Source organism: Maylandia zebra, linkage group LG23 (genome assembly GCF_041146795.1).
Source record: "Maylandia zebra isolate NMK-2024a linkage group LG23, Mzebra_GT3a, whole genome shotgun sequence".
NCBI lineage: Eukaryota > Metazoa > Chordata > Actinopteri > Cichliformes > Cichlidae > Maylandia > Maylandia zebra.
This window is the reverse complement of record NC_135188.1, coordinates 7453799-7468546: the sequence shown is the minus strand read 5'-3', so window position 1 is coordinate 7468546 and position 14748 is coordinate 7453799. Positions and strand designations below refer to the sequence as shown.

Here is a 14748-nt window from a genome sequence, read left to right as displayed (position 1 = left end):
CCTTCAGTTTTAGGGGACCGCTACAATCAACATCACGATATGGATCATGTTCTGTGTTCTCTGATTTACTGCTAAAGCCTCCATTTGTTTATAATAATCCACCCATGTGATGTATTGAAGGCTGCTAAACCATTCAGTTCTGTGTCTTTTGGGCTAAATTGGGTAATTTGTTTTGTTTTAATAAAGAAGGTGTTTTTCTTGGGTCAGATTGTCAAGAAGCAAATTGCTTTGTAATCACATCACACATGGAAAGTTCAGATAATGGCGGACAGAGCATGGCGCTGCTTCTCGGCTGTATGCAAGTATTAGCACAGCTATGTTTTCATTGCAAAGGAAAACATGTCACTTCATTTGCCCCAGTTTAGCCAATAATCACAGCGACTGGCTGGAAGGAGGCAGGCGCCTTGAAGTGATCTGCAAGATGATCAGTAAGCAGTCTTATTTTGAGTCACGTATCAACTGGTCTGCATCCAACACACACACACACACACACACACACACACACACACACACACACACACACACACACACACACACACACACACACACACACACACACACACAGATAGAAGCAGGCTTTTGTTTATTGGGTTGTTCAAAGTAAAATTCCACTCAATTGTGCCATGCCGTAGAGTAAAAGGGTGCCAAAATAAAGACAGAATAAAATAAAAAGGGAACAAGTTGTGCCCATTATGTTGAACAATGCTCTATGAACTTGCACTCACAGAGCAGCACAAACTGCAAAAGCAGTCCTCAGGAAAGAGGCAGGCAGCAAAAGGGGGCCTGTGTGACCATTCAAACAGGCAGCGTGTGGCTGAGGGCCTAGAACAGCCAGCAGTACATTTCCATAACAGGAAAGGTCAGTGTTGTGGCTCCAGGGGCTTTAGAGACGTTAACAAAATCCATTCTGGGAGCTTGCTGCTTTCCTGCTCTACAGTACCAGTTTACTGGACTCCGTTTACTGCTACAGTCTAATATTAAACACTGTAAAGTATATCACCATATATCATCAGTTATCTCTGGACTCAGATTTTCTATATTATATTTAGCACAAATTACTCTGTGGGGATTTTATCTTTTAACAATTGCATTCTAAAGTTGTTTTATCTTGAAAGTAAGAAGTGCCGTCTAGGAAAACTCAGATATCCAATTTATATCCGACATCGCATCCAGCAATATTTCCTAAAATGGAAACAAGAAACCATATTAAACAAATGTTCATATCGTTATACAGTTTTACTGTAGTTTTTACAGCAGTAGCTATGAAGATTTTAAATGCAAAACACATGATTGTTATATTTTAAAGGAATCGTCTTTATGTATTTAGCAACGTGTCTGAAAAATAATAAAGTACAATTCTGGATATGTATTACTTGTGTGCAGTGTGTGTGTAGTTTAAAGGGCTTTTTTTATTTCTTTTTAAAGATATTAACTTTGTGTAACTGGCAACCAATCTTAACATTTCTTCCACTACTGAAAAAAATAACACATGGTATATAACTGAGCTGAGCTAGAAGTACAGATTCACATACTCTACTTTAAAAAAAAAAAAATTTAACAATATGAGAAGCTCAAAATAGATTTTTATTGAAAGCTCAGCAGCATAACATCAGCAAACACTTGCTTGATTATTTCACCTGCCAAAATCATATCAGTTCACTCCTTCATTGAAACGTCACTGCAAATTTTTCACTTTAGAAAATCTGAACCATACAAAAAGTTCAGTTTTAAGCTGTCTTTTTACAAAAGGGGAAAAGAAAAAAACATTGTTGTTCAAGGCTAAAATAATGCTTGGTCATGTCTTTATTTTAGAAACCCCACGGAAAAAACAGCTTTAATTTTGTGGGCAGTTTGTGTAATAAAAACATGCTGTATTCATGTGTTGTGTGTGCAGCTACGTGCTTTGACGTACAGTGTTTGAAGTGGTGTTCCATGCAAAAAAACAGTGGAGGAAGTTGAAACAGCTTCTGGTCTTTCTCTTGGAACAGGCCTTGGGGCCTCAGGGGGCCCATAGGAATAAAACACTCCTCAGCACAGCCTCATATACCTCAACACCTGCAGCACACAAAAGCCCTCTGTGAGCGAAACAGTCACTCAAAAGTCAGAAATGCTTGTCTACGACAAGAAAACAAGGTATGTTGAGCATAATAAGTTAAAAGGTAGACTTGACTTTCTATTAAGCCAACAGGTTGACATAAAATGTATTAATATCATAGCTTTAGTGGAGTAAACTGAATTGATTAATAGCAACTATTTTCACATTTTTTCAGTTTTTTTTATTCTAAGTGATTTTTAAAAAAACGAAATTATAATTTGGCTTTGTCTTGTTTGATCAGACGTGTCATTACATGCCTCAAAAATCGCTGCACGCATACAAAACATTTAACTTATTATTATTTGAGCTTTACTCCAGAAATTAAACAAAATGCACAGAACCCATTCATTTTTTAGGTCCCGAGAAGCCCCTTCTACAACCACCTCACAGTATTTTCCCATGGGGCTCCCGAACACTCAAGACTTAAATTGAAAAAATATTGACATTGGAGTGGCTAAAAAGACACAGTGTACCTAATAGATATAATTATCCAACATAATTATCTCCAATGATAACAACAGATAATACCGCTCTGTCTGAGTGCATGTTTGTTGTTGTGTCTGAAAGGATCCTCCCTGGAAAGATGGGCAGTGCCACCTCTGCACCAGCTGAACTCAGCCAGGTGTGGGTGTGGGAGAGTGAGACTGCAGCCTGTCAGGATCAGGCATAAGGCTGAGGTTTGAGGTCACCCACTGTGTGGGTGAATTCCCCCTTTTGGCATCAACAATATTTGGTCCTTGGAAAGTGGAGCATTCACCTTGTAGGAGGTTAAGAAAGAAAAGCAATAAAGCAGTGGGTTTGTATGCATAATCCACTACACAGCAAGATTTTAATAACATTGAGTTGAAGCTCATTAATTTAAGAAATCGTTATGACAGATCTGGAGTCCAAAGAGTGATTTCTCTGTCTGGTCCCACAGACCTAGGCCCATTTACCTAATTAAAAAAACAAACCAGCCGTCTCTGCGGCTCTTGTGTTTACTGCTCTGTGATGGAGGGCATAAAATACAAGCAGCAGTAGAAATGCAAATAGAAGGCATGGTGACATAGAGCCAGATGAAAAGAGGCAAAGGACAAAGAAAGGAGAAATGAACTGATGAGAGAGGAGTCGGCTTTAAGTAAGGCTTTGAGGGAAAAAAACATTTATTTATTGGCTTTTGGTGCAGTGGGAATTGTTTGACATTTGTGTCTAATTATTTCTTACTGAAATGTGATCTCTGCTTGGTAAATATGAAGGCATTGCCAGCAGCTGGTTCAATTAGGATAGCATAATGACTGGAAATATAGGGAAATAGCTTATCTGGATATGCCAAAATGTAAAATAATCTCTAAAGTTCACCAGTTAACATGTAAGCCTTATTTGTTTAATATGTCCAAGAAAATATAAAAATGACTCATTAAATTACAAACACTGGTCTTTTCTGATTTTAGTGTTTGTGCTGTTCTAACTGTGAATATGGTTACACCTGTATTTGTTCTTTTTTGTTGGATTCTTTATTGTGCAACAGCTAATTTTCCAAAAGTTAATTTGTCAGAATTTTATACTTTCTGAATTGTAATTTTTATGTGTTAGCGTACCTTGATTTGAGGTTAGAAAGAAGACAAAAGGTACTGCGGTGAGGCTGGAGAAGAAGAGGAGAAACAGAACAACCCACGGATTGTGGGGACTGAAAGAAGATGAGAGTGAAGGACAGTGAAGTCATAACAGTGTAGCGGGTGGAGGATGAAGGAGGAATGTGAGATGTGCTGTGTGATGAGGTGGAGGCAGAGGGAGGAAGGATGGGGAGATGATGCAGCAGTACGTACAGCAACTAAATGCTGCAGAGGAGATCATCTGAACATATCTTAGTTCCAGTAAGAGGCCCACAGCATCGCCTGATGACTCACCTGCGGTAACACTGCATCACCCAGAGTATGAGATCATCAGTTTAATCTCACCCAGATACAGATCAGCACAAAGCAGAAACAGATTAAAAACATTATTGTTTTATCATCCTTATCTGTTTGGAGAGTATCAGCACTAAAATGTAACATTATCTTTGCTTAACACAACCTGCATTATACTTTATTCTTGATCAATAACTGATGTTGGCATCATCTTCATCTTAATTTACATTACAATATTACACAGGTCAAAGTCATCCACAATCCTAGTGCTGGTTCCAAGCCAGGATAAATGAGTATAGTTGTGTCACAAAGTGCATTTGGCATAAAGTCTTTGCCAAATAAAACATGCAGATCATCAAGAAGTAGATTTTCATATTGAATTGGCCTGGGATAACACCACCGATGATGTCAACAAGGAGGGTGCTGGTGGAAACTGTGCTACTGCTGGGTGATGACAGAGGTGTGTTCTGAGGCAGCAAAAACAAAGGACAGGTTGCATTGTAAGGCCACAGAGGTTTGTGGATGTAGTGAGTGTGAATGTTTGGATTGTTGGTGTGACAGGATAAAAAAGATGCAAGATGAGGAAGGGATGGTGGCGGATGACTCGCAGTAGCGTCTCTTGACAGGAACAGCCAAAAGAAAAGGAAGAAGAAGAAGAGGAAGTAGATGCTGCATAGATCAGATAGAAGGTTGGATGATCTGAATATCTGAGCATTTACTGCCGTTTCTTTCAGTTTTTGAAAAACTTCAAACTAATTACCAGTAAATGATTAATGTCTTTCATGGTCCTGGATCTCTGACCCAGCGTTTTCAGTTTGTTGAGTTTGCTGAGTTTATTTCTAGTTTCTGGCTTTGGTTATTCATCTGTTTCTACCTATTTCCTGTATGAAGCACACGTCTTAGCCTGCGTCTCATTGTGTGTGTGACTTCCTGTTTTATTTTGATAGTCTTCTGTTTACTGTGTATTATGTTCGGTTTTGCTTCCCCTGTCTCTTCAGTCAGATTAGTGTCAGCTGTGCTCCACCTGTGGCCTGTTCGCTCGTTATCCTCTTTGTGTACATATTGTCTGCATTTCTCTCATGGGACAGTCCTCCCTAGCAGTCTGTGGTCACTGGTGTGGCAAAGGTGTGAGTTTCGTTATTCATGTTGTTTTGTGTTTCATTTTACTTTAATTAAACCAGCTTGTGTTTCTCAGTCCAGCATTTGGGTCCCGCCTCTGCCCGTCACACAGCCTTGTGTATAAATGTTGTTCAGCCTCCAAGTAAGCATACTTCTGAGGAGATCACCCTTAAAAGGAAGAAAGAGAGCAAAAGATTGATACTTTGCAGTTCCACTTGCTTTGATCTGCTCCATCTTGTTGGTCAAGACAGGCTACACGAGTGACAACAGTGAAATAAACAGAATCAGAAGTCTAATAGTTTTTAATACCGTCTTATACTACAAACTGCATTTAAGGCAATCATGTGAATTATTCATCTGTCTAATCTGGGTTTCTGCTGATCTGTAAGGGTTAGAGCACAGCACAAAGCACACAGAGTACTTAAGCTGCTGCCCAAACGACACTTCAGTGCTGTGGGACGAGCATTGGGTTACATAGGAGAGCAAAAGCTCACTCGCTTCAATTATGCTACAGAGGAAGAGAGATGGAGAGAGATGAATCAAGGTGGGGGCAGTGGCAAGGGAAAGCAAATGCAAAACAGAAAAACTCTCTAGTTATCTGTCTGATTATTTATTGCCACAACAGAGCTGTTTATTATTATTATTATTGCCGTGATGATGGCCTACGTTAGATCATAACAGAACTGTGTTTCTTAGTGATGCTCTGAAACAGGCGTGGGCGCTGTGAAACCAGATTGGTTACGTGTATTTCAGTAAAGTTGTAAGAATATTTATTTCTCCTACATTTACCTGGAACCGCTGATTATTTTTTTCACGATTCTCCTTCCTTTACAGACATCTGATGGAAATGAGAGACACCAGCTACAGCACTTCCTTTTAAAAACAAAGAAATTCAGCCTCGTCCTGTTTCTGGCGCTACTGGCACGCAAAGCGACCAGCAAACCACCCGGAACTAAAGCAAGCAGATTCCCATCAGGGATGTATAAACTAGTGCCAGGGCATCCTCCAGGGCACATAAACCAGTATGTGCGCATGGAAAGTATTTAACGTCTTTTCATGGCGAGCGCGTTTTTCAGTGCCTGCACGCAGTGAGACGGGCCATAAAGTCCATCAACGAACTATGCGGCTATGGTTGAAATGTGTTTATTTAGTTACCCAGAATGCACAGCGCTTTAAATGCTGATCAACTGTGGTGTGAGCAACACTTGGGGCAGAATATGTTGCATGTTACTTTCCAAAAAGCAGAAGTTATCTTCTAAACCTCTTTCAGACCCCTATTACTAATGACTTCTCAGCACTGTCCTTCATATGAAGTGTGGCATGATAAGGCAACTGCATTTTAAGTTATCCATCAAATCTATATTTTGAAAAACCTTTTACTACTTTTCACTCAAAGCATTTATGTCAGGACCCTTGCTATTTTTTATAGAAGCTGAAATCGAGACTTCTTTGAGATAAAGTGTTGAAAGAAAAAAAAAACATTATAAGGGTTTATTTTGAAACTTTTAATGCTACCTGCTTCATTCCCAATTAATTAAAATTTCTCATGGCTTGCATTACATCTGCTCATATCTAATGAATATGGAACTTCAATAAGCATTATATTGATTAAGAAACTTATAGATCTAAAACAGCTCTGTCAATTCAGTTCAATAGTGATTTTCTAATTTAAATATAAAACTGAAAAACATGAGTGAGAAGGGAAAAACAATCTTCAACCGCAAAACATTTTACAAATGAAAGAAACTGGATTGATCAAACAATCTTGATCACACCCACATATAGCCACTAACTGGTTAGTCATTCACCACCGTGGCCTCAGCTTACGGACCAACATGTGGTATCTTATTATCAAGAACATATTTAGGTTTGGCAGTGAACTTCCACTTAGAGAGTGTATAATTAAGATTTAGAGTACTGTTATTCTGAGAAAGGCAACTGATCAAATCCCCCTGACTTTCTAAACGATAAGCATGCTGAACTGTAAATGCCATTCTGGCTGTTTTGTTGTGTAAAATTGTGCGCTTGAGTGTGACTGAGTGGGTGTGAGCCAGCTGGCCCAAAAGTCCAGCAGCAGCAGAAGAAATAAAAAGAGAATTACCCCAGTTTAGACTGTGATCCGTCACACTCCACTCTTCCAGCACCTCTGAAACTGTCAGCACTTAAGCAATAATAGACATCTGTGGGCCATCATCTTCTTTTTTTCTACTGCCATGGTTGACTGAAGAATACACTTTTTTTTTATTCTGATGTTATATATTTAAATATTTTGTATTTTAAAAAATGATCATGATCATCATGATCATTTACAGCACTGCTGTTAAAAACTGTAGTCTGTGTTAACAACTTGTTTTGACTTCTGGGAATTGCTCTCAAGCAGCAGGCTGCATTTCCAGTCAGTCAGGTGACCAGCTCTCGTCAGGGATCTCCCCACGGTCACCTGACATGTGCCCATTCATTTGCTCACAAGCTTTCTCCTCTCTCTCACCTCCCTTTCTTCTTTCACTTTTGACTGCAGCTGCCCCCCTGGTTTAACAGTGGCACCCCCAGCTACCCTCTTCCTCCCATCAAATTTCCCTTCCACATTTCTAATGGGCTAAAATCCCCCCTGTCCTCCTGCTGTTTCATCGCTTTGCCTTTTCCTCTACAGGGACTTAATTCGCCCTCTGTTCGTGCCCACTCTTTGAATTATTCAGTGAGCTGCTGCTGCTCGCCACAAAGAGCCATCTCTAACACACTGACACAGAAGTGGGGTAAAAGCAGGTACAGTGACAGTATGATGGCAGAGTGTGAGGGAAGTGGTGGGAGGGTGATAGACTGATGGCAGCAGGTGGTCTGGCTGGGAGCTTCTCAGGAAACCCCACACTTATCTTCCTCATCCTCCACCATCTCCTCAGCTCGGGCAGCCCAAATCACATAACCCTGGTTTATAACTAGCTGTCATGGTAGGCGAACTAGAAATAGATGGCATACTTGACGGCAAGCCTGATCTGATACAGAAAGCAGCAGGGTGCGTGCTGCGGGGAGGATCGTGTGTCCTGGGCGGCCATCATGACAAAGCAAATCTGCCCACAGCCTCGTGCAGAACTGAACGTCAGCCTGAAGTGGAAACGCCACTCATTTCTTTTAAGTTGTTAGCATGTGGGCCAGGACAAGCCTATTGAGCAGAGGAAAACAGAATCCAGCCATTCACATCATGACCTTCTGATAACTGCTATCAATGTTTTTGGACTTCTCACTGTAGTTTGTTGAATATTTAATAACTTTAATTGTGTGGCTTAATCTTTGTTTTAATATAAATATTTAAACTTTTGTAATATCTTGCTGAGACTTTGATAAGAATATTCATAACTTACTGATAGCTGAAAATATCATAAAGGTTAATATGAAGCATGTTATTACTTATTAGCAATTATAGGTTAGCAATAAGATTAAAAAAACTGGGATAAACAGACACTCCTGCTCTTTCCAATCTTAGCATTATGCAAACTTACATATACTGGTTTAAACTCCCTAAGACAAACAGGAAAAGAAAGCAAATCATGCTTTCATTCTTTTAAATTCAAAGCCCATGGCCATGTGCCGATGATGCCATCTGCCCTCTTGTTAGCACCATCAAATAGCAGCTAAACACAGCAGCCAATATTGCTGCTGACATGACACAACCTTATGAAAAACTCTTTAATGCTTGAGTACCTCTGTTGCTCGAAACCACTGAATCATCTGAATGTCGCTGATGAAGACGCTTCACCCCTTTATTGGAGGCATGAAATGACTTACTTCAGTAAATCAAAAGGAGCAAAAGTGACACAAGATAATCAAGTTAATAAAATATATAAATCTAGACAGATCTGTATGTGTGAGGCTTAGCTAGTTCACAGACCATATTGGAAACTTGTATTTTTTATTCTTCTTCTTTTTATTGTATTTATTTTCGCTCATAGCTCATCTCAAACTGAGTTGAGGGCACTTTAAAAGATTTGCTGCATTGTCAGTTATAGGGATTGAGGCTGACATGATTGCACACAGCAGCAACCAACTGAAAATAAGCTGTTTTCAGTTGGGCAGCTTCCTGTAAACTGTTTTCTGCTGAAGGTTTGATTCCTAAACCAGAAAATGTGCTCCTAGTAAATTCCTTTAAGTGTTTCCGCGAAAGGCTTCAGTGTCCATGAGGACTCTCAGTTATGTCATACCTTTTAGCAATTTAAACTTGTTTGTCCAGTTTCTGAGTTTGCGAGTGAGCTCTAATTTTCAAACACAGCACAGCGTACATACAATTATTCACACAACATACAGTAATATACATACTATTCCCTTGTGTCTCACTTTATGTGGTATTCTCTGTTTGAGGGAAAACCCTGATTGTAAGTCCCATGCAAATACTGAGGGGAAAGGGTGGAAGAAAGCCCCCCCGGTACGTGAGGCACATGCTTCACTGAACACTGAGGCACACCAAAGCACACTGGTGCTGCTGTGGGAGGTGTTGCAATGTCAGGAACTAGAGGCTGAGGAACTCCTGACCTTTCCTATCATCTGTACTTTCTGTCAATCTGACATCTATGCATCACTGAGTGTCATTGTGAAATGTGGGAGGGCTGGGAGAATGAAAACCGATTTTTAAAAAACAACAGAAAACAGAGTATGAACAATGCTTTCAGGAAGCACAGCACACACAACAGATTAGTTTTGCATGTTAATGTATGTGTTTCTGACTGAAAGTGAAACAGAAATGAAAACAGAAGAAAAGGCAAACAAAAAAGAAAGTAATAGGTGAGATCAGTCAGAGGAAAAAGAGTGTAGGGTGAAAAATGTGAAATGAATATGACCAAGTGGCAAACATATGAGCAAGATTTACTTTTTTAATATAAATGACTCCAGGTGGCACAGACATACAGCCCTACAGAGTGATATTATAGGATGAGGTGATGTTTGGGGGAGATAGCGTGTATGGTAATACCCCTGACGGGACTATTTCTGGACTGTCTGTAAAAGCCTGTGTGTGAATTCATGTGTGTATATGAGTGTCTCTGTATGTGAATACGAGTGATTCAGTGTGTGTGTATGTGTGATGTAGACCATGCAGAGTCAGTCAGTCTGTCGTGGGGCTGTGGGGGATTCCTGTTTAGTCCTCCAGTGAATTTCTGGGGGCTCACTGCAGGGAACAGGCGGGGCTGCTCGAGGGTGGGGGGGGACTATCAGTTACTCTTGATGATGTGTCCAGTTTCTGTTGTTTATAGTTCCTGTCTCCTTGCTTCACTTCTTTTCTCTGCTCGCATCTCTTTTTCAACCACTCGAGTTAAGGAACAACACAGAAACCACACAGCGCCCTCAGCAAACGCATATATTCTTCATATTCTGCTTTTCATCGTTTTTAACCACTTTGCCTCGTCACAAACAGCGTCACTGAGTGCGCAAAAAACAAAACTCAGCTAGTATCTAAAGTGATGCATCTTCTGTAAATACAGTATTTTTATTTTGACACTTTCATATGGCTGAATGGATGTCCTAGTTTGTTTATGCCAACTTGTCTTAAAAGGAAAACTCACTTTCAGTCAATGCCTCTTACACAACTAGATCTGTATCAAGATAAACTGTCCACTGAATGCTAGTGAGTTTTTATGATACCCATGAGAACAGCAGTAAAAAGAAGCAACAGGAATGTTGTGGAAGGCTTGAAGTTTGAATCACCCTGAACACAAGATATAGTTTTGGATTCACGGCTAAGTTGTAGCTTTCACTTGGTGGCCAGTGCTCCACTGGAAGTGTGGGTATCCACTAACAACAGGACTTTTGGTTTAATCCCATCGCCTTGCATGGTGGACTTTGCGTCCTAATGGCGGAATGAGGGAGAATGTGTGAGCAAATTATCATATATCACAATGACACATTGGACACTTGTTATGACGGGAAACCAAAATTGGTTTTGTACGAGGCAGTGAACATGTTTTGAAGGTTGTTAAATCGGACATTTTAACATGGAAGTCACTTTTGGAGTTGTTCTTAACAACCCAAGTTATGGGTCAGCCAGTGCATAAGAATTTAATCATTTTTATTGATTGAAAGTCTTTCTTATAGTATGTACTCAGCCTGAGAAAGGACAAAATATTCTAACAGACTCTTTTGCATTACAAATCATATGGTAAACAGGTTCCTATCACACCACTTTTAACTTCTGCTTTTTTTCAGCGGCATCCTTAACTCTATAAGTTTTTTCCTGTACGCAAACAGCTTTTTTATTTTTTATTTTTTCATCTCTGTGCTTTATCTCCTCTGCAGATGGTTTGACCTCCAGTCACACCCTAACCCTTGCTTCATCGATCTCTGGTCTTCCTCTTTCAGAATTCTGAAATCTCAGATGTACGTGTTACGCGTCTGCAGTCTTCACAACCTCGAAGGACCGCGGTGAGGTCAGAGGTGAAGCGTCCCTTTCTGCTCTTCAAAACGTGACACTCAAGAGAAGCGGCAACTTAGATCCGGATGAGTGACTGTGCATGTGTGTGCATGCGTGTTCATCTGTGTAATATGATACTGAGTAAACAAAGTGCAGCGTGTTCTGGGGAGAAATTGTTTATTTAAATTAGAGGCTGACTGGTATGTGAACATGCGTGTGAACTACAGGCTTGTGTACATGAGTGTAGTTACATATGTGCGATATTGTGAAGAAAATGAGTAGATGAATACACCGCTGAATAGTTGACAATTTGACGAAAGGGTGTCATTTCTCTGTGGAAAACCCAACTTCCTTACATTTGCCTTCCTGCGATGTGTGGCGTGTTTCTCCCAGCCTGTCAGTTTGATACACACGTACGCGTGGAGTAACATAAGTGGGACACATAGACACACACGCACACAAAGAAGCCCAGCTGTCAATCAGCATTCAGTAAGAGGCATGAAACAGACACGCTATTCTGTCCCTTGGCACAGGTCCCTAAACTGTGGCCTAGCTGCTGTAGAGAGAGCACTGTGTGTCACACGCTACAGATACAGCCTAGTCTCTGTCATGCACAAATAACCTCTCCCTCGTTCTTTCTGTCTCTCACTCTTGCTCTTTCTTCCTGACACAAACCCAGCATTCATCTGCATACATACATCTGTGTACATGTATGTATAAAGAACATTTTTCATAGCGAAACAAAAAAAAAAAGAAGAAGAAATCTGTCAGAGAGCTGGCTCAGAAAATCCCCTTCATTGAACATGTTCACCCCAAACAGACAGCATGTGTGTCTGTGTGTGCAGACACAATACACGTGCAACAATTGTGACTGTTGGCACAGCACCCCCACACACCTGATTCTCAAACCTTCTGTTTGCAAGAGGCAACCAATCAAAAGAGAGTGTGGTAGGTGGGCTAAAATGGCTTGTTTCGCACAGAAAATGAGATCTCTAGCTACACCAAGTGTAATTATGATCATTTTCAACTGTGTCTCATGCATAGCTACTCTAGTATAGTCAGAGACTAAACAAATGCAGCTGGGATTGAGCATAAGAGGTGCACTTACATTACTATTGTGGAATATTAACCGTTTTTATCAAAGCTTGGTGACAGGGTGGTGCAGTGGTTAGCATCAGAGGCTTCAAAGCTGCTGGCAGACTGAGGCCTTTCATTTTTATTGGTCCTCTCTGGGTACTCTGGCTTCTTTCCTCAGTGCAAAGACCTGCATTGTTAGACTGGTTGGTGATTTTAAATTGGCAATAATTGTGGATGTGACTGGGAATCATTACTTTTTGTCTCTCTACTTTAGGCCTAGAATGGATTCTCAAACTGTCCAGCATGTACCCCATCTCGCACTCACTGCCAGTGAAGCTAAGCTACAGCCGCTCCCATCTTCAAGCGAAGATAGAGGTGGTTGTAGCTCAGGAGGTGGAGCAAAACATGGGTGAATGAGGCAAGCTGTATAACGAGCTTTGAGTGCTCAGGTAAAATAGAGAAATGCTTTATAAGAACCAGTGCATTTACCATTTACCAGTTCCCCCACAACCATAAACTAGATAACATTTCAAGAAAATGCCAAATACTATCTTGGCAGTAAATGATGTGATACAGTCTACAGCCTAGCTTTCAATATTACTAAAATAGAAGCTATGCACCAAAATTGAACAAAAATATGTGCACAAGACATGTGGTGACATACTTCTGGCAGCATACAGAAGCTTCCCCTAACCCTAACCCCCACATGTACTGTTTTACTTACTATGCTCCAGTTCCTTGATTCACTTGGTGTATGAAATTTGCATCAGTTGATGTCATACTTGTTGTATTTCTGGAGCAGTGGCACTCTGGCAGCAGGCACAGTGGCTCCTTTAGACATTACCTCACATTCAAAATCACACATGTATCCTTACTAACTGACAAACAGACACATGTGTTGTATGGGCGCAAAAGCAAACTGTAGAAAACAGTAGAAAGAAACAAGTTGAGGCTTTAAGTCTTAACCTAAGGTGATGTGAGGGCCCATCTCCTTATTCTGGAGAAAACTGAAGTTTGTCCGACGAGCAGGGCGAGGCCTGGGATTAAAAGAAGTGGAAAAGGAGCGCACATGAAGACTCAGGAAAACTCCAGAATAGTTGATTTAGACTTTATTAACACTACAGCGTGCTGACATTTCAAATTAATTAATGTATTAAAAACTGCACAAACCATCACAATGATCACATTTTATTAGCAGGTGTATCCCTTTGAAATGATTACATTTGCCCGTCCACCACCTCCCAATGAAAAGAACTCCCAGTGCTTATTAATCTAACAGTCATTTTTTCATTTCTCACATGGAGGGAAACTACAGCGGCCTGGCTGGCACTGACCTTCAAGTAAAGTCTTCCAACTCACACAGAAGCCATAATGAGACTTTTCCTTCCAGAGGCTTTTCTGCAGTCGCTCCCCAAACGACCGCAGGAAATGGAATCTTCTGAAAGGATCAAAACAAGTCAAGAGTTGCGAATAGTTTGAGTTTCCGATAAAGACAATGCGCCAGATTCCAGCGCCTTCAGGGACATAGACATATCACAATGAATCCTCTGTGTTTCTAAAATGGAACACGCCCACTTGCGCGCGCGCACACACACACACACACACACACACACACCCGCACATGCACACAGAATATATATATAGTCTTAGGAACCACTCAAATGCACACACAAAACACACATAGTGTTTATTAATAACTGGGAGATCCTGGGAAACAGTGAAGTATTGCAGTGAGGTTTTTTTTGTGGAGTCTTTTTCATACCTGTTAGTCAGGGCTTAGTGTGGTGCATGTCTCTGCATATCCTGAACTCTAGGTTTAAGTGTGTGTGTATGTGTAGTCCTCTAGGCTTCTAATTTTAACAGTGCTCTGCCTTTGTTTGGGGGCAAGAAGGTAATTGAGAAATTCTGTTTCTGCCTGTATGTAGGTGTGGTTAGTGTGTGCCCAGGGTCAGGCAGCCCATTAGCAAGACCTCCTCTCCTCTGATTGCCTCCTTTCAGCAGCCAGTTTGACAGCTCTGTAATCTACAGTTACTCAGTGGGTTCATCATTGTAGGTCTGTTTGTGCATGGGTGTACACGAGTGTGTGCATGTGCATATGCGCAGAGTATGTGTGTGATGGCTGGTTGCTTGGACAAGTCACAGATTAACCACTATTTTTCCTTCTGCTTATCCTTGTTGGT

General features: G+C 40.7%; 1 long non-coding RNA gene across 1 annotated transcript; it reads right to left on the bottom strand.

Annotated features, from left to right (window-relative positions):
* Window positions 1-4152: 4152 nt before the first annotated feature.
* On the bottom strand, window positions 4153-14073 carry LOC143415099 (uncharacterized). The gene is made up of 3 exons (XR_013095706.1): window positions 13903-14073; window positions 13293-13605; window positions 4153-5268 (listed from the first exon to the last, which is right to left on the bottom strand). It is a non-coding gene; the product is annotated as an uncharacterized LOC143415099 (long non-coding RNA).
* Window positions 14074-14748: the final 675 nt, after the last annotated feature.